This window comes from Ochotona curzoniae, unplaced genomic scaffold, assembly GCF_017591425.1.
Source record: "Ochotona curzoniae isolate NIBS_2020 unplaced genomic scaffold, NIBS_Ocur_1.0 contig_4692, whole genome shotgun sequence".
Taxonomy (NCBI): Eukaryota; Metazoa; Chordata; class Mammalia; order Lagomorpha; family Ochotonidae; genus Ochotona; species Ochotona curzoniae.
The window spans coordinates 240,992-259,242 of NW_024466361.1; the positions used below are offsets into that span (position 1 = coordinate 240,992).

General features: G+C 49.6%; 2 long non-coding RNA genes across 3 annotated transcripts in view; both read left to right on the top strand.

Moving 5' to 3' along the window:
* LOC121161179 overlaps window positions 1-17,977 on the top strand; it is a 70,162-nt gene extending 52,185 nt beyond the window's left edge. Inside the window, exon 3 of one of the 2 annotated variants that reach the window (XR_005884653.1) lies at window positions 17,437-17,977. This is a non-coding gene — a long non-coding RNA (uncharacterized LOC121161179). Of the gene's footprint in view, window positions 1-8,999; window positions 9,609-17,436 lie in introns of those variants that run through there. The other variant, XR_005884654.1, reaches the window with a different exon arrangement.
* LOC121161182 lies at window positions 13,453-14,198 on the top strand. Its single transcript, XR_005884657.1, has 2 exons — window positions 13,453-13,497; window positions 13,819-14,198. It is a non-coding gene; the product is annotated as an uncharacterized LOC121161182 (long non-coding RNA).
* Window positions 17,978-18,251: the final 274 nt, after the last annotated feature.

Genomic DNA, 18,251 nt, shown 5'->3' on the forward strand with positions numbered 1-18,251 from the left:
GGCCTGATCCTAAGGCAGCCCTCATTTGTTCAGAGCTGCACATCCCAGGTCCTGAGCAATGATCCTGATTCGGAGACGAGACGTTGAGAGTCAGGCAGAGCCAGGAAGCTCTGAAGCACCACACTGGATTTCTTGCATCTTCCCATTTCAGACGGGAAGCTGACTCCCTAAATCGCAGTGTTCCCTCTCGATTTTAACAACCTGTGGCTTGCTAAGCTGGTATGCTTAGTTTGTCCTGTTCTCCCATCACTTTGTTTAAACTAGATCAGGTTGGGGTTGGGCTCATCAGTCCTCAAGAAGAGAAATGCAGGCTAGCAGGCTCAGCAGCCTCTGGTCTCGGTTTACTCACGGAATGACCATGTGGTCAGAGCATTCTTACTCTGCCGGTGTTTTGCTTTTTCTGACTTTTGTTTTTTTAATCTTAGTGATAAATTTGATTAAAACGGGTATGATCGGGGCAGATGCTTGGTCTGAAATTGACTCCTTCATTCCATATTGGAGTATCTGAGTCTGAGTCTTGCTAAAGGCTCCCAGTTCCAAATTCCTGCTGATGCAGACCCTGGAAAGCAGCAGTGATGGCTCAGCTGGGACACACCCTCAAGGGAGACCCTCACTGAGTTCCTGGCTCCTGCCTTCAGCCTGGCCCGGCCCCACATGTTTTTAGCATTTGGGGAAAATGAACCAGCAACTGTGAGAGCTCTCTTTATTTCTCTCCCTCTCACAAATAAAATAAGTAAATGAAATAAAAGATATGTGATTATCTTTTGCCTCATCTCATTTTCTCAAGATCAAAAATAGCTTGTTGAATTTCAACAGATTGTGTGAGGCAAAAGTCAAGGTTTGTAGGAAGAGATTTATAGCTAGGAGAAACATGAATTTGTATTTCACATGTAGATTCCACCAACACAATGCAGCACATCTACTTTGTGAATTGGAAAGGTTGCAGGTTAAACATGTCCACCAGAAGCAACAACTGCAGGCTCTAAACCCATGTGGTATGGCTTCTAGACTTAGCCCAGCCCTGCAACCACAGGGAATCTGGGAAGACAGACCCAATCAGAATGCAAGAGCCTTAATGCCCTGGATTAATGAACATTATGATTAATTGGAAAATCACAGCATTGGGAAATAATACATTTGTTTTCTGTGGAACTTATACTATCCATTAAATCTGATGAATCTGTGTTTGCCGAGTGCTTCTTGGGTGTGGCCAGACATTCTGCCTTTATTTAGAAATGTGAAACGATGTATTAACATCTACTGCTGTGTCACGAATCACTACTCACTCAAGGGTTAGAACAGCCTGACTGTCCTGTAGGTTCTGTGGTTCTATACGTCAGAAACCCAGCAGGGGCGGGGAAGGGGCTGGATTTTCTGTAGAAATAAAAATCCTAGGCAAGCTGGAAGGCTCTGGAAAGGAGGCTGTGAGCCTGGCAGTGCCACCCCTTTATGCACTGGTTCCAGGTCGGGAGGGAAGGAGGCTGTGAGCCTGGCACTGCCACCCCCTTCTGCACTGGGAAAGAGGCTGTGAGCCTGGCGCTGCCACCCCTTTCTGCACTGGTTCCAGGTCGGGAGGGAAGGAGGCTGTGAGCCTGGCACTGCCACCCCTTTCTGCACTGGGAAAGAGGCTGTGAGCCTGGCACTGCCACCCCTTCTGCACTGGGAAAGAGGCTGTGAGCCTGGCACTGCCACCCCCTTCTGCACTGGTTCCAGGTCGGGAGCCATGGCTTGCTCCAGGTTTTCTCCATCTTCAAAGCCAGCAATCACCTCTTTCTCTCCCTTGGAATGTGACTTTCTGCTATTCGTGGTTGTTCTCAGATTGGGTCAGGCATGCCAGGAACAGCTCTGTACACTAAACAAAACCCATGTAAGTCCTATTGAAACCTGGACAAGGGTTTGACTGAATGGCCGGGCACTAAACTCTTAGGCAACATCTTCAGAGTGAGAAAGAAAATAGTGTTCAGGGAAGGGTGACCAGGTGGCTGGGTTGGACTGAGTGCTGGGGGAGATGTCTTTGGAGAGCTGATGTTTGAACAGGAATCACCATGAGAAAATCAGAATGAAGAGTATTCTAGTCAGAGAGTACAGCTGGCACAAAGGACCCCGAGGCAGCAAGACATTGGAATTTGAGGAAGAAAATGAGGGCTCCAGTCGCTGGAACTCAGTGCCAAATGGAAATGTCGTATGAGATGAACTTGATCAAGTGCATGGAGGCTAGATCATTTGGTCAGAGCAAGGCATGGTGAAGAATTTGATTGGGAGGAAGATGGGATCCCCTGGGAGATTTTAAGCAAGCAAGTGGCTTTCTGTTTGGGTGATAAATTGTCAGAGCAAGCATGAAAGCAGCCAACTCTTTAGAATGGAATTATACCAACTCAGATGGCCAAGGTGGTTTGGCCAAAGTTAACAGCAGTGAACATAGAGGGAACAGACAGGATGTGGTTTGTGGGTGAGATCTAAGTAAAAGGAAGGAATCAAAGCTATCCCCTCTAGGGCTGGCATTGTGGTGCAACAGGCTAAGCTGCTGCTGGAGACGCCCATGCCCCGTGAGCAACTGCAGAGTTCAGTCCTGGCTGCTCCACTTTGAACCCAACTTCCTGCTCATGCATCTGGCACAGTGTTTGACCTTGCCACCCATGTGGGACACTCAGATGGTGTTCCACGTGCCTGGCTTTGGCATGGCCCAGCCCTGGCTGTCAGGGCCACTATGGAAGTAAGCCAGAGAAGGAAAGCATCCACTTGTCCACTCCCACTCCTCCTCAGATAAGGATATGTCCTGTAATATCAATGTGGACACTGGGTAGATGGTGATGCCACTGGCGAGAAGCTGGGGTGGAACAGGAAGAACAGAAGATGCTGCTCATCCCCCCTCAGGAATTCTCCCTTCCTCTTCCTGGATAGCGCGGCACTGACTTCATGGAGACGACAACAATCTCATTCTTCTTTGCTATACTGTCTACTCTCAATTCACCCATTCCATGACAGCTAGAGATGACTTATTTCTGGCTAAAGAGACCTGGACAGGAGCCTCTGGGCATGGGTGTGGCTGTCCAGAACATCATCACAGTGGCTGGAAATGCAGCAGCCACTTTCTGACTACAAGATACGAGGCATGAAGACCAAAGACCAATACGTCAAAGATGATGAAACACAAAACATAAATTACCCGTGTCCTGGACCAACACCAATAATCCTCTCTGGCCACAGGTCCTGTTTAAACCTCCTGTTATGTGATACAGGAAGGCTGAGGGAGACTCAGGAGCTCTCTTTAGATCGGGCTAATCTTGGATGTGCATGTGGCCGCGACTGAGTTCTTCCTTTTCCTGATGGAATAACAATTGCCCAGTAACAATCTTCTCTTGGTGGCATAACATTGGCTTCCTTCCAAATGCATGGATATACAGCTGTGGCACACATCTGTGATACTAGTAAATGTGAGAAATCAAGCAGAGAGCCAAACGTGAGGCCAATGTCATAGCATGGTGGGTTAGGCCACCTAGGATGCCTCCCTCCCATACTGGAGTGTCTCCCTCAAGTTTTGGCTACCCCGCTTCTGATCCTGCTTCCTGCTGATGTGTGAAAAGCAACAGCTCAAGTGCTCAAGTGCTTAAGTCCTTGCCACCCACATGGAAGCCCTGGTGTAGTTACTGACCCCTGGCTTTTGCAGGCATTTGGAAGTGAACCAGAACAAGGAGGGTCTCTCTCTCTCTCTCTCGCTCCCTGCCCTTAGGTCACTCTAGCTTTTCAAATAAGCAGACTGGGGCCAGCTCCACAGTATAGTAGATTAAGCTTCTGAGTGTGGTGCTGACACCCCTCATGGACGAGGGTTTCAGTCCCAGCTGCTCCACTTCCAATCTTGTTAATGTGCCCGAGAAAGCAGCAGAGGATAGCCCAAGTCCTTGGGCCCCCCTACACCAAAGTGGGGGATCTGGAGGGAGCTGCACACTCCTGCCTTCTGACTGCAGCCCTGTGGCTACTTGGGGAATGAACCATCAGATGGAAGAACTCTGTTCTCTCTCTCTTTGTCTTTATAAATCTATCTTTCAAATAAAAACAAATCTTAAAAGACCAAATAAGATTAACCTTTTAAAATAAATAAGTTGTTACGGTTTAACAAGAAGGAAGCAAAGCTGTACAGGGACAAAGGGACCCAATATAGAAGATATGGAAAGCTGTCTTTCATAAGCAAATCTGAAGTTGTTGAAGCAGGAAAAGAGCAACGAAGCTGGCGGACGTCAGCGATCCAAGCGCCTGCCATCGCTGGGTGAGGCAGCACTGGCCGGGGTACTTCTCAATAGTGTATCACAGTACTTACGCACTGCCCGTCTTCCTCTTCTGCTACATGACAAACAGCCTCGAGAAAATTCTCCACTATCTTGTCCAGGAAGCTAAGGATGGCTAAATTGAGCTTTTAGCACAGTTTCTAGATGCTGGTTAAAAAAAAAAATCAGCACCTACAAACCCATTAGCGCCATGACCCAGAGCTCGGTCTCCAGTTCTCCAGTTCTGTACATTAAAAGTTCACGAGACCATGACACACACTTTATAATGTACTGGATGGCTTGGACTCCATTTACAGAAAACAGCATTTTTTTTTTTTTTTTGCCAATGGTCCATCAGAAGCAGCTACTTATGTGTGTGTGTGTGTTCCAGATCTGAATCTGCAGAATTGACTTCCCGGGAAAAGTATCAGCGTGTGTGCGTGGCTGTGCGGCTGTGCGTGGCTGTGCGTGGTCGTGCGTGGTTGTGCGGCTGTGCGTGGCTGTGCGTGGTCGTGCGTGGCTGTGCGGCTGTGCGTGGCTGTGCAGCCGTGCGTGGCTGTGCGTGGCTGTGCGGCTGTGCGGCTGTGCGTGGCTGTGCGGCTGTGCGTGGCTGTGCGGCCGTGCGTGGCTGTGCGTGGCTGTGCGGCTGTGCGTGGCTGTGCGGCTGTGCGTGGCTGTGCGGCTGTGCGTGGCTGTGCGTGGCTGTGCGGCTGTGCGGCTGTGCGGCTGTGCGTGGCTGTGCGGCTGTGCGTGGCTGTGCGGCTGTGCGGCTGTGCAGCTGTGCGTGGCTGTGCGGCTGTGCGTGGCTGTGCGGCCGTGGTGAACGGTGTGGTGAACGGTGTGTCCTGTGTGGTTCAGTGTTCTCTTGGGTCACCATGCCGGCGGTGAGCTGTCCCTGCACCTTCCACTTCATCTCCCATCATTCCTTACAGCCAGCTCCTGCTTTAACCGTTTAGATCTGCATTAATTTTTAAGTCCCTGGAGGAACACTGTGTTCCCCAAACATTATGTTCTGCATTCTCCTGCTCCATCACTTCCTGAAGTGCCAGACACCTCCTGGGATCTCACGAAATGTTTCTTTTTAGAAGATTGGCAGTGACTCTGGGATGCCCATAAAATATTTCTCAGATGAGTTACTCGCCCTGTTTATTTATCCCAAGTGGTCAAGCTCAAAATATTGGTTAATAGAACGACTGGGTCTCAGTGGGCCTTCACTAGTCTCTCTCTGCCTCCATTGAAGCACAAACACCGACTGGTCTTATAGCAGTGTTGGAAAGAGATCACAGAAACATTAAAAGAAAGAAAGCCTTCTGGTAAGAATATGAAATGTGCGTGTGGACATTCAGCCTCATCCACGTCAGCACGTCTGGCTCCAGTGCCTGGCTCTAGCTCCTGGCTCCAGCGCCTGGCTCTAGCTTCCTGCCAACGCAAAGCCTTAGAGCTGGTCATGACGGTTCAGATGGCTGCTTTCCTTCCACCCCCGTTGGATCCCTAACTGAATCCTGAGCACCAAGTCAACCCTGGCTGACTCAACTATTCACCAGTGGGTGAGAGCTCTGTGTTTCTTTGCCTTTCAAATACATAAGTTTTTTTTAAAAAAAGATTGATTTATTTTTATTACAACATCAGATATACAGAGAGGAGGAGAGACAGAGAGGAAGATCTTCCGTCCGGTAATTCACTCCCCAAGCCGCCACAATGGCTGGTGCTTTGCCTATCTGAAGCCTGGAGCCTGAAACTTCCTCCAGGTCTCCCACGCTGGTGCAGGGTCCCAAGGCCTTGGGTTGTCCTCGATTGCTTTCCCAGGCCACAGGCAGAGAGCTGGATGGGAAGCGGAGCTGCTGGGACACAAACCAGTGCCCATATGGAATCCCAGTGAGGACTTTAGCTGCTAGGCCATCGTGCTGGGCCCCAAATACATAAGTTAAAAAAGAAAGAAAGAAAAATTATGTGAAATGCTAGGAAGAGAGCATCATTGCCTGGAAGCAGATCTCAGAGCAAGCTGAGCTCACTGCCATGACAGAATCTGCTCCTTGCTGCAGCCAAGCTCTGTCCCCCAGAATTCCTTTCTGCTCGTGGCACCTGCTGCACACAGTAGGACTGTGCTTGCAGTCAACTTGAAACCTGCTGTAGCCACAGTACCCCCTCCTCTCTCAGCTGTCTCCGGAGCACTTGAATGCCTTCCCCCGGGGCCCATTGGAACCTCGCTCTGACTTCCTGTGAGGACCATGGACAGAGGTCTAGCCGGCCAGCCCTTTTAGGCAGGACAGCTGCTTTCCCGGACAGGGAGACTCTCCGTGGCCGGCTTCTCTTTGTCTAGGGCTGCTCTGCTCTCCTCCAACCTCCTTCTTTGTGGCACAGTTGCCCCTGGAAACACTGGCTCCATCCATACTCCAGGCTCCTGAGACACAAGGAATTTTCGTTATTGCAAAGGCAGCTGTACAAGCATTTTCAAGTATTTTCATCATCAAATGTTGCAGAGGAATACAGAAAATAGTTTAACAAATATATGTATGTAACATCTAGCTTATAAATTGTTCAGATTTGACTTTCTTGTTCCTCTTGTGCTTATCTGCTCTGTAAAAGACCTTACGATACATCTGAGGCCCCTTGCCTGGCATACAGCTGAGGCCCCTTGCCTGGCATACAGCTGAGGCCCCTTGCCTGGCATACAGCTGAGGCCCCTGTCCTGGCATACAGCTGAGGCCCCTTGCCTGGCATACAGCTGAGGCCCCTGTCCTGGCATACAGCTGAGGCCCCTTGCCTGGCATACAGCTGAGGCCCCTTGCCTGGCATACAGCTGAGGCCCCTTGCCTGGCCTTGCCTTGTTTATTTCTCTTTTTCCAAAAGCAACCATTCTCTTGAAGTTGATGCAAATCATTCCCATGCTTGCCTCTCTGCTTATATTGCATGTATATATTCATAAACAATACAGAGCTTTGTGTTTGTAAAATCTAAAGCACAGCTATGTCATGCAGGGTGTAAGATTCTGCAATTGTTTATCAATAATTTTTAGATTTGTATCATTGTGAAACACAGAACAAATAAAATGTAACAGTTTCATATTTTTCTTGGGCTTGAAAGTGCATGTTACCTAGTCATGCTCTTGTTTTAAGGACATTTACGTTGTTTTGGTGATTGTTTACCACTGTCAGCAATAGAAAATAGATACTTAATATAGATTATTTACTTATATTTCCATAAACTTGGGCTGTTTAAATATTTAAATATATTACATTCATATTTATAATATATATCATTTTGGGCCCAGTGGCGTGGCCTAGTGGCTAAGTCATCCACTTGAATGCACCGGGATTCCATATGGGTGCCAATTCTAATCCCGGCAGCTCCACTTCCCATCCAGCTCCCTGCTTGTGGCCCAGAGCTTTGGGACCATGCACCTGTGTGGGAGACCCGAAAGAAGTTCCTGGTTCCTGGCTTCGGGTCGGCGCAGCACCGGCCTTTGCGGTCACTTGGAGAGTGAATTATCAGATGAAAGATCTTCCTCTCTGTCTCTCCTCCTCTCTGAATATCTGCCTTTCCAATAAAAGTAAATCTTAAAAAATATATAATATATATCATTTTAAATATAAATGTTATAAAATATTGAGCTATTTAAATAAGTAGTGCTGCAATTAACATTGAATTACTGGTTTCCTGGTGCATCCGATGTTATTTATTGGAGAGACAGACAAGGAGGGAGAGATCTTCCATCCGCTGGTTCATCCTCCGAGTGTTTACAGTAATTAGGATTGGATCCAGCCTACCACCAGGACCCGGTGTCTCAGTCCAGAATACCCCCCTTACCTGTGATATGAGAGAACAGGGGGCTGGCATAGTGGCTTAACAGACAAATCCTCCACCCATATGGGCACCAGAGAGAGACAGAAAGAGAGAGAGAGATGAGACAGAGAGAGAGATGAGACAGAGAGATGAGAGAGAGATGAGACAGAGAGATGAGATGAGACAGAGAGATGAGACAGAGAGAGAGAGAGAAGAGAGAGAGAGATGAGACAGAGAGAGAGATGAGACAGAGAGAGAGAGAAGAGAGAGAGAGAGATGAGACAGAGAGAGCTCTCTTTGTTTCACTCTGCAAATGGCGGCAATGGCCAGAGCTGGGCCAGTCTGAAGCCAGGAACCAGGTTTCATCAGGTCTTCCATTGCACTCGGCATCCTCTGCTGCTTTCTCCAAGCCTTTAGGATGGAGTCGAGTCAGAAACGGAGTAGCCAGACCCAAATCGGTTGACCATTTGGGATGCTAGCTTAACTTGCTCAGCCTTGGCGCCAGCCACCCCATCCCCTGTCTGTCTTGTGAGAAGTTGCACTGGGTGTCCAGCCCAAGGCTTCAGTCTGACCTTTTCTGCATTGTTGTGGGCGTCTGGGGAGTGAATTGGGTAGGAGATCTTCCCTTTTTCTGCGTGTCAGTTTCTCTGCCTTTTGGACAAATAAAATAATAATGAAGGAAATTGCAGACTTGATGGGATAGATTCCTTCAAGAAGATCAATCTTTAGAGATAGTTGCACATTCATATACACAGTGGCGTTTTTCACAATAGCCAAGAGGTGGAAGCACCCAAGGCTAGGTCGACGTATGAATGGATTGCTGGAGTGCAATGTGTACTTGGACGTGTGGTGGCGTATTATCCATCTTTTTTATGCTTTTAGACACGGTTTGATAGGCACTGGGGTCTCCCTTCTCCTCAAGTTCCCTCCCCTCCCTACTCGTCTCCCCTCCAGTCTTACAAGAGGTTCTGTGAATTTTCACAAGTTCTTCATGCCGCCACTGAGGTGTCCCCAACAACGGAGGAGATTATGAGTCATTCCGCGGAGTCCAACCTTGCATTGCACGCACGGGGACATACTCTTCTCTGTCTCCGCCTAAGAGCGCGTTAGTTTCCGCTGCACTTCCGTTCTGCATCTCCTTACGTACGGTCAACCACAGGAAGAACCGCGGCTCTGACACATGCTGGCTGAGCAAAGAGAAGACAGTGGACAGGCGTGCAGTCTCACTTCTGCGAGGCAGAAGAGCTGTGGAGCTTCGTGGGCAACGATTTGAATCTGCTTAGCCGAGAGGGAGGGCTGGCATACGACCCGGCAGCTCAGGTGCTGCACTACACAGCAGAATGCGGGGTCTGACTTCCAGCTCTGCTTTCAGGCGCAGCTGGAGATGGCCCAGGTGCTTGGGTCCTGATGCTCACGTGGGAGACAGGGACGGAATTCCAGGCGCCTGGCTTCAGCCTGGCCAGCCTCGGCTACGGTGGGCATTTACGGGGGCAAACCAACTGATGGAAAATCTTTGTTTCTCTCTGTGTGTTTCTCTGCCTTTCAAATAAATAAAAAGGAAAAATTACTCCAACAATAAATTTTATTTTGTCACAATTAAAAAATAAATAAGTCCGCTTCCTGAGGGCAGGGGCTTGTTTCATTTGCCCCTGACTTTCTGGCGTCTAGCAGAGGGTCTGACGCATAGCAGACACTTGACAAGAATTCTGCCTTCGCTGTGGCTGCTCTGGCCACCACCCTCCACGGCAGGACACAGGCCAAGTGCTCCTGGCAGCTGCTTCAGCAAACACAGCCGTGTCTCTCCTGGGCACAGAGGGGAAGAATTTCAAATATTTGTGATTGATATTTGTCCTGGTCACACCAACTATTCTTTGCATCTCAATTATGCTTTTGCGAGCTCCTTCTGTATTAAATTTTCTAAACATAGATCCTGTTTCTACTTCCTAAAACAGAATTTCCACAGGCTTTGAATGAAAAAAAAAAGTGGAAGGAAGTCTGCGGGGTGAAGTCATGCTTGGGTCCACACACGGGCAGCTGAGAAGCCCGGCACAGGCGGGCGGCCGGGACCGAGGCAAGCAGAGGTCGGCCGCAGGGTTTGCAGCTCGGGCCGTGTCTGGCCGAGTCCGGGCTTGTTTCGCTCATGCTTGTTTTTCTTTTTTCACTTGGCCAAAAATAGAGAGAAAAAGCTTCCTTGTACTTGGGATTTTCTACTCTTTTCCCAGGTTTTTGGTTTCTCTTGGCCTGCCCCTTCCTTCCTGTCACCTGCTGTTCCTCTGCAACCTCTTGCTTTCTTCATCATGCCCGCTGTGGTGTTCTGCCACCCTGACTTGGTGCAGGATACCAACGAGGAACCCCCATGCAGCACTTACTGATCACACCAGTGGCTTGTGGCAAGGGCCCGAGGGGCTCCAATGGGGAGATTCCCGTTGGTGGTTCAGGCACCTGTCGGTCCCCGTTGGTGGTTCAGCGTGGTCTTGCCCTGAGCAACTCGGTTAGCATTCCATATTGAAAGTATTTTTCTGGTACATCCTTATGCTGGTATGACAAGCAGGGAAGTGTGAACCAGAACCAATCCAAAGCCTCAGAAAAAACTGGATCAACCGTAGAACCCATCAAGCTTTGTAGGCTTGGAGATTTGGCTTTTTGAAAAAGAATTGATTAATTAATTTGAGAGGCAGAATTGCGTCTGCTGGTTTACTCGCCAACGTCCACAAGCCAGGAAGAGGGAACGTGGAGGCAGGGGCTGGGCTGCCTGCTCTATTCCCCACTGCCCCTCAGGGCCTGCACTGACAGCAGGCAGCAAACACTGGGATTAAACCGTTCCAATGGGGGACCCAGGTGTCTCAGCTGCTAGACCCTTTAAAATGTAGCACTTCATGTTCTTGTCATGTGATGCACTGCTATAAGGACTTTCAAATATTAACTCAACAACCCGATGAGCTGGGAACAATTATTGTCTGAATTTTATGGATAAAGGAATTGAGGCCCAGAGGGCCTAAGCGACTTCCTCAAGCTCACACTGCTGACATTTCCCAGCCTGCCTCCTGGAAAAGTTAATCTGTAGCATTCTCTATAAATGTGCCTTTCCAATAAAAATAAACTGAAAAAAAAAAAAAAACCCACACAAGGGTAGCAGGGAGCAAGGTACTTGGGCCATGATCTGCTGCTTTCCCTGGCACATTAGCAGGGAGTCAAACTGGAAGTGGAGCAGCCAGGACTTGAACTGGCACTCTGATATGCCAGTGTTACAAGTGACAGCTTATCCCAGTGTGCCACAATGTGGGCCCCACAAAATATTCTGTATTTTACTGAACCTGACCCTGCATAGGCTGGCACACATGAGTCAAGCCTGAGGTCATTCCACACGAGGTTTCTTGCGGGACTCCTCAATTAGACCACTGGACTCAAACCCGAGCCACAGGGAATAGCAAGATAGGCGGTCTGACCTTGGTGTGCATGTATCAGGAACGGGCCTCCTCAGCTGTGGAGGATTGTGCAGTGGACAGCATGTCCCAATGCACACGGAGGGCATGACAGCTGGGTCATCTAGGCCAGCAGAGGACACTGAGTGCCTGTTCAGCAGATGAAAAGCCGAACAGGTTGGACCAATCTCCTGGCCAAGTTTTGCAACAAGTTCCTGGGCCTGTGGATGCACTGTGGCAGACGTGGTCAGCCAACAGATGTCCTAACCCTGGTACAACGAAGCCAACAACATCTCAGAACTATCAACACCACTCAAATGTTCTTCCCCCACATCAGTGTCTAATGCGTCATCAAATGACTGTCCCCCATCCCTGGATGCTGATGTAGCTTGACAGCAACGAGTGCCTCCTTCCCTCCCCTCCCTGCAGACACAGAAGGAAAACAAAAGGAAGCACCGTGGGGCTGCTCACCCACTTTCCAAAATAGGCCCTTGCCTGGGAAGGCCTGCACCCAACAAGAGCTTGGCGTGCAGGGGAGAGCCTGGCCATTCGGCTCCAGCTGGCCCCTCCCTCTGTTAGGGTCTGGGTTAACACACTCATGACCCAACAGAGAGCAAAGACACAGAGTGCTGGCTGCCAACTGTGGCTGGGTGGGACTGTGACCTGGAACAGGGGAGGTACGCCTAGGCCTTCCTAGGCTCACTGAGAGGCTGCAGCCAGCCTCTGGCCCTGGGTGACACCCTTGGCTCCCCGGTCTCGCTGCGTGATGCCCCTTGCATAGGCATCCGTGCCCAGTCCCATGCAGGCTGCTCCCCCAGGCTTTCTAACTGCCTCTGGTTAAAGTTTAAATACCCGGGTTGCAGCCCAAGAGAAAAATGTAAACAGGCCTCTTGTACAGCCTTCCAGAGCAGGGTGGCTGCCGTCCAGGGTGTCGGAAGGCTGAGCAAGGAAACCCAGCCTGCCGCGCCCAGCTGCAGGCCCCGTGTCAGCCCAGGGGCTTTCCGGGCGCCGCAAGCCGCCCCCACACCACGGACAGGCTTCCACGGGAGCCACATGTCTCCTCTCGACTGGTTTTAGTCATCAGGATCCCGCGTGTTTGTGGGGCGCTGAGGTGTATAGCACTCTTGAGCCATCTATGCAGTCTGCTTCAGAACGGGAAGGAAGTGAAAGGAACAGTCGTTTTCCTGCTGGGATTTTGTGCGTGGGAGGAGGAGGGGCTTTGCAGTTGGGCTGGTGGGGCGGTCAGTGCAGGAAGTTGTCTGTGAGCCCTGAAAATGGGACCACACCGGGCAGCCCGGGAGAGCGCAGGCGGCTCACAGCTCCCTCGCTTTTGTTTGTTTTTGAGTCTTGATTAAGGATATTGATTTTCTATGGTTTTTTTTTTGCTGTGTGTACTTGTGTGTGTCAAGATGGATTCAGCAATAATTTGGAATGCTGTAGTCAAGGGTTTGCTGTTTGCTTTCTCCTACGCAGGACCTCGGATAATTCCTCAGTTCAGGTCCAGCCTCTTACTCAAAACCTTCTGTAGTCTGGCTCGTCCCTCGCCATTCCTGCCTTAGCCTGAAACCTCCTGAACCTCGTTACTTCCCTTCTAAAAATTTTAGTTGGAAGGCAGGGTTACAAAGACAGCAGGAGAGACAGAAAGAGGGGTTTTTGAATAGATCCATTTATTTTCTTCAAAAGGCAAATTTTCAGAGAGAAGGTCTATCCGCTGACTCACTCCCAAGTGGCTGCAACAGCCAGAGCTGAGCTGATCCGAAGCTGGGAGCCTGGAGACCCCGCCAGATCTCCCACAGAGACTCTGGGGCCCAAGTACTGGGTCCATTCTCCACTGCCACCCCAGGTCATTAACAGGAAGCTGAATCACAAGCTGAGTAGCCAGGACTCGCATGCAGGATAAGGCACTGCAGGTGACAGCTGAGCTTACTGTGTCATGTAGGAAGTTTTCTACCCAACTTCTGTCTTTGCAGGGTCCTCAATCTCCCCCAACCTCTACTGCTGCTACCCAGCTCCACACTGCCTGGAGCCAGGTAAGGATCCAGCTCTGGGGTGTCCTGGCTTTGTCATCTCTCCACTGTTTGGCGCTCAGGAAAGTGCTGTAAGCGTGGCACGCTGCAGTCCCTCATCCCAGGCTCAGCCTTCCGTGGAGCCCAGCCCTCGTTTGCAGCCCCCTTGGAAGGTTGTGTGTCAGCTCTTGGAATGCCGTGAAAGGAGGAGTTTGGAGTCAACTGGGTTTGCGCTGCTGACCCTGAGCGCTGGGATGGCACCCCGAAAGTTGCCCTTGCTGAACCTTGGTTTCTCCTCACTGCTCCGCCTCCCCCGCGGCCTTGAAAACCACATCTCTTTTGCAGGATTTTGTGGAAAATCAGATGAGGTCCTGCAAGGGCAGAGGCTGACACACGCAGCTTTGGTCTCAACCTGACCCTCTCTTGATGCTGAAGCATCTTGCTCTGGGACAGGGTTCTTTTGAAACAATCTTAAAAGGTATGGACCACATTCTCCCTTTAGGGAGACGACTTGCCTTGATGGAACAGCTTCTCCTTTGTTCTAGAATGTTGTTTCTCACAGGCTGATCTTGTGAGTAGACTTGGACGTGTCTGCTGGTCTCAAACTCAGTGGTGGGTCTGTTGCTGAGCTTTTTTATGTGTAGTCTGAGATGAAAGGACATCTTTCCACTATCAATGTCAACTTTATATATTTTTTGAAGGTTTATTTGTTCTTCTGAAAGGCACACACACACTTCCACATACTAGACCACTCTCCAGAAGGCTACAGTAGCCTGGGCTGGGCCAGGCAGAAGGCAAGGCGGGAGCACCAGCTGGGCCACTCACGTGGATGGTGGGGACTCAACCATTTGGGTCATCTGCTGTCTTCCCAGGGCGCTGCAGTGGAAGTGCAGTAGCTGGGATCTTAAGTGGCACTCTGTGGAATGCAGGTGTCCCGAGTTCAACCCAATGTGCCACAAGACCAGCCCCTGCCACTGCCAACTTGAAAGGGAAAGAGCAACCTCCCTGCTCTTTCCACACCCCACGGTGGGGAAGTGGATTCCATTCATCCATTCATTATGCACCCAATGCCTCTGGTGTGCTGGGTGCCAAGAGAACATAGCAATCACCCAAGTCCATGGCTTACAAAGTTTTCCACTCTAGGGGGCTTGAGCTGTGTGGGGAGGTTGGCAGTGGGGAGTGAAGTGACCATCTAACTAAACAAAGACTGCAGGGGAGGGCACGGCAGTGGGTCAGGAACAAGCTATACCCGTGTTGAGCATGGCTGTCAGTAGACAGCAGGGACAAAGCCCTTTGGGGAGAGGGACGTTTCCCCTCTCCTGCTGTCACTACTGGCAGCCTACAACATCCGGCTCTACCACCCTGAACCTGAACAGCCACATCCGAGGCCAGGTGACCAAAGCTTCCTTGGAAGTCACTGCGTGATGACTGCTGGCTCTCATCACAAACTGGACGCAGGACTTTCTGTTCTGGGTTTTGATGCGAGAGCAAGCAAACACTGGCAGAGTGGAGGCCGTGTGTGTGTGTGTGTGTGTGTGTGTGTGTGTGTGTCTGTCTGTCTGTCTGTCTGGGAGTGTGGGGGCCAGGGCTGCTAGGTGCTCTTGTGTAGGTGTTGCCACAGAATTCAGAGAACACAGTGGCAGTTTAGGACAATCTGGAAACAGCTCAGAGCAAGCGGAGGCTGAAACGGCCCTGAGCAGAAAAGCAAGAAGGAAGTCGCAGCAGCAGTGGAAGATTGCCAATGTCAGGCTGAAGAGCCGCAGATGTCACAAAAACAAGAACAAACTGTGTGACTCGTGTTTTCCCTAGTCACATCCTATTATCATATTTGCGTCTTTAAAGATTACTGAAATTACAACATTTGGTCTTGCAAACATGATGTACATAGAAAAACATAAAAAGCTGTGATATTTTTAAAGTTACATATGAGCATATTCTAATTTATCCCTTTGGATAAATTTTATCGATTACAACTTTGCTTTCCTTCTCCATATAAAGTCTTCCCCCCCAGGACTGGCATTGTGGTATAGTAGACTAAGTCTCTACTACAACACCAGCAGCCTATACCAATGTGAGTTTGAATCCTGCTTGCTCCACTTCTGATCCAGCTTCCTGCCTAAGGCCTGGGAAGGCAGTCCAAATGTTTGTGCCCCTGCATCCAGTGGGATACCCCGAAGAAGCTTCTGGTTCCTGATGTTGGCCATTGTGGCACTGGGGGAGTGAGCTACGGGGTAGAAGATTCTCTCTCCTTCTCTTCCAAACAAATAAAAAATAAATTTAAAAATAGATTCTTCTTCAGCACTTAAAAATTGACTCTAAATTGGCTTATTAGAAAATAGTTAAAAGATATCCTTATTACTAACACAATTTGAAAAATCCCTTTGCTAAAAGATCTATTTATTTGTTTGAAAGGCAGTGATGGGGTTGGGGGTGCGGTGGCGCAGAGAAAGCTCTTCCATTTGCCGGGTCATTCCCCAGGTGGCTACATAAGCAAGGAGGGACCAGGCTGAAGCCAGGAGTCAGGAGTTTCATCTGGGTCTCCCACATGATGGCAGGGGCCCCAAACAATTGGCCCATCTTCTGCTGCTTTTCCCAGCTCCTGGATCAGAAGTGGAGAAGCTAGAACTTGAACCAGCACCCTTATGGGAGGTGGGCGTCACAGCTGGGGCCACAAGACCCGCCACCAATTGAGAAATTTGCAGTATCCAATCTAATAGAGACACTCCAATGTAGTGAGGGGCAGGAGATATCAGAGCAAGAACTACAGGCCCCGGGTGATGTGACGGCTTTTATCTCAAGTTCATGTAGAAACGTTAGTATCTGTGACCAAAAGAAATAAAATAGTTTAGTTTTGGTTAGATTCATGAACTTGAGCCCCATATTAATGGGGTTATAAGTTGCTGAACTTGAAGATATCAACTATCGTTTTTAAAGATTTATTTATTTTCATTGGAAAGGCAGATTTATAGAGAGAAGAGAAGACAGAGAAAGATCTTCCATCCACTAGTTCATTCCCTCAGTGGCTGCAGTGGCCAGAGCTGAGCCTATTCGAAGCCAGGAGCCTCTTCCGGGTCTCCCGTGTGCGTGCAGGGTCCCAAGGCTTTGGGCCATCCTCTACTACTTGCCCAGGCCACAAGCAGGAGCTGGATGGGAAAAGGAGCAGCCAGGACATGAACCAGCACCCATATGGGATCCCAGTGTATGTAAGTGAATATTTAGCCACTAGGCTATCGTGCTGGGCTCTTATTTGACTTTTCCTCATTGATGAGGAAGCAGCAAAGTGTAAAACACAAACTAATTAAATGTTTTTATAGACCTACTGCCATCCATAAGGCATTTATTTTCAGAAAAGATATATAAAGAAGCATTTATTTTCAGAAAATAATCCAAATGTGGGGCAAGGAAAGAGAAAAAAGTAAACCAAACTCCTTGACTACAGGCCTGTTCAAGCATTCCCATTTTCGTCTACTGAGTGGATATCCACACTTTGGTCAATTCCTGCTCCCCGGGTACTGTATCTCTGGGGACCCTCTCTACGAACGTGCGAGGAGCCCTCTGTTACATCTGTGGGTCCCCGGCCTGCAGACTCCCTGAAGCTTGGACAGAAACTGTAGTTAGGGGCAGCTTTGTGGTGTGTTGGGTTAAGTGGTCGCTTGCGACACCACCATTCCTTCTCAGTTGGTGTGAGTCCTGGCTGCCCCAGCCCCGGTGCGGCTCACTGCTGGTGCACCTGGCTCGGGCCTCTGCGTTCATGGGAATCAGGGAAGGTCCTGTTTCCTGCCTGTCCTGGCCATTTGGGGGAGTGAACCAGAACACCAAAGGCCTCTTGCCCAATCTTTCTCTTCATCGCACTTCCTTTCAAGTAAATAAAATGAATGTTTAGAAAACAACAGAAAGGAAAGCATGCTAGGCCTGCAGTAGTCGCACCTGTGCTGACCACACGTGGACGTTTATCATCTACAGAGCACTTGCGTTGTCTTACGTCTTCTATGCACTGGAGGTGATGTGAAGGATACCAGAGGATGGATGTGAGGCCACATGCAGACGCTCCGTTCTTCATTACCAAGACGAGCGTCCTTGGCACCTTGGCACCCACGATGGATCTCACAGCTCCGGAGGTGTGACTGTGCCTCTTGATTGGCTCTCAAGCTCTACTCCAGAGGAGGCAGATGCGTTTCCACCTCAGCAGCCCAGTGTGCTCTGGGAAGCCTCCCGACTCAGGAGCTGGACAGAGGAGGCCTTACAGTGCAAGTTTGCGGCTCTTGCCTTCAGGGAGTGGCAGACCGCTCTTACACACTGCTGTCCAGTTCCTGATTGCTTAGCTCTCTTGCCTAGGGGATCTAAGGAATGGTGCTCTCTGCTCTCTCTCTCTCTCTCAACCCCAAAGCAATTTCCCCTCCTCTGAGAGGTGCTGTGGTGTCAGGCTGCACTGCCCTTGAACCAGACAACTTACTCTGCTTGTCTCTATCTGTCTAAATAAAGCTAACCTACATTTGCTGTCTAATTCATTCGGATGCTTGCTGATGCTATTTACAGCAGCCCCGAAGGCCTGTGGAAAACAAGACGTCTGATCTCCCGTGGGGAGCTTGGGGCTTGCTGGCCATTTAAGGAATTCAAGAATCTGAAGCATCTCTTCAGTTTGCAGTGGTTCAGATGGAAAGGGCCAGAAGCTCCAGGAGTTCCTTTTCATTCCATGCAGTCTGAGACTTGGACTTGTGCGACCCGTTGGCAGAAAAAGAGGGAGCTAGAAAATCAGTCTCAAGTTCTCTCCTCTCTTT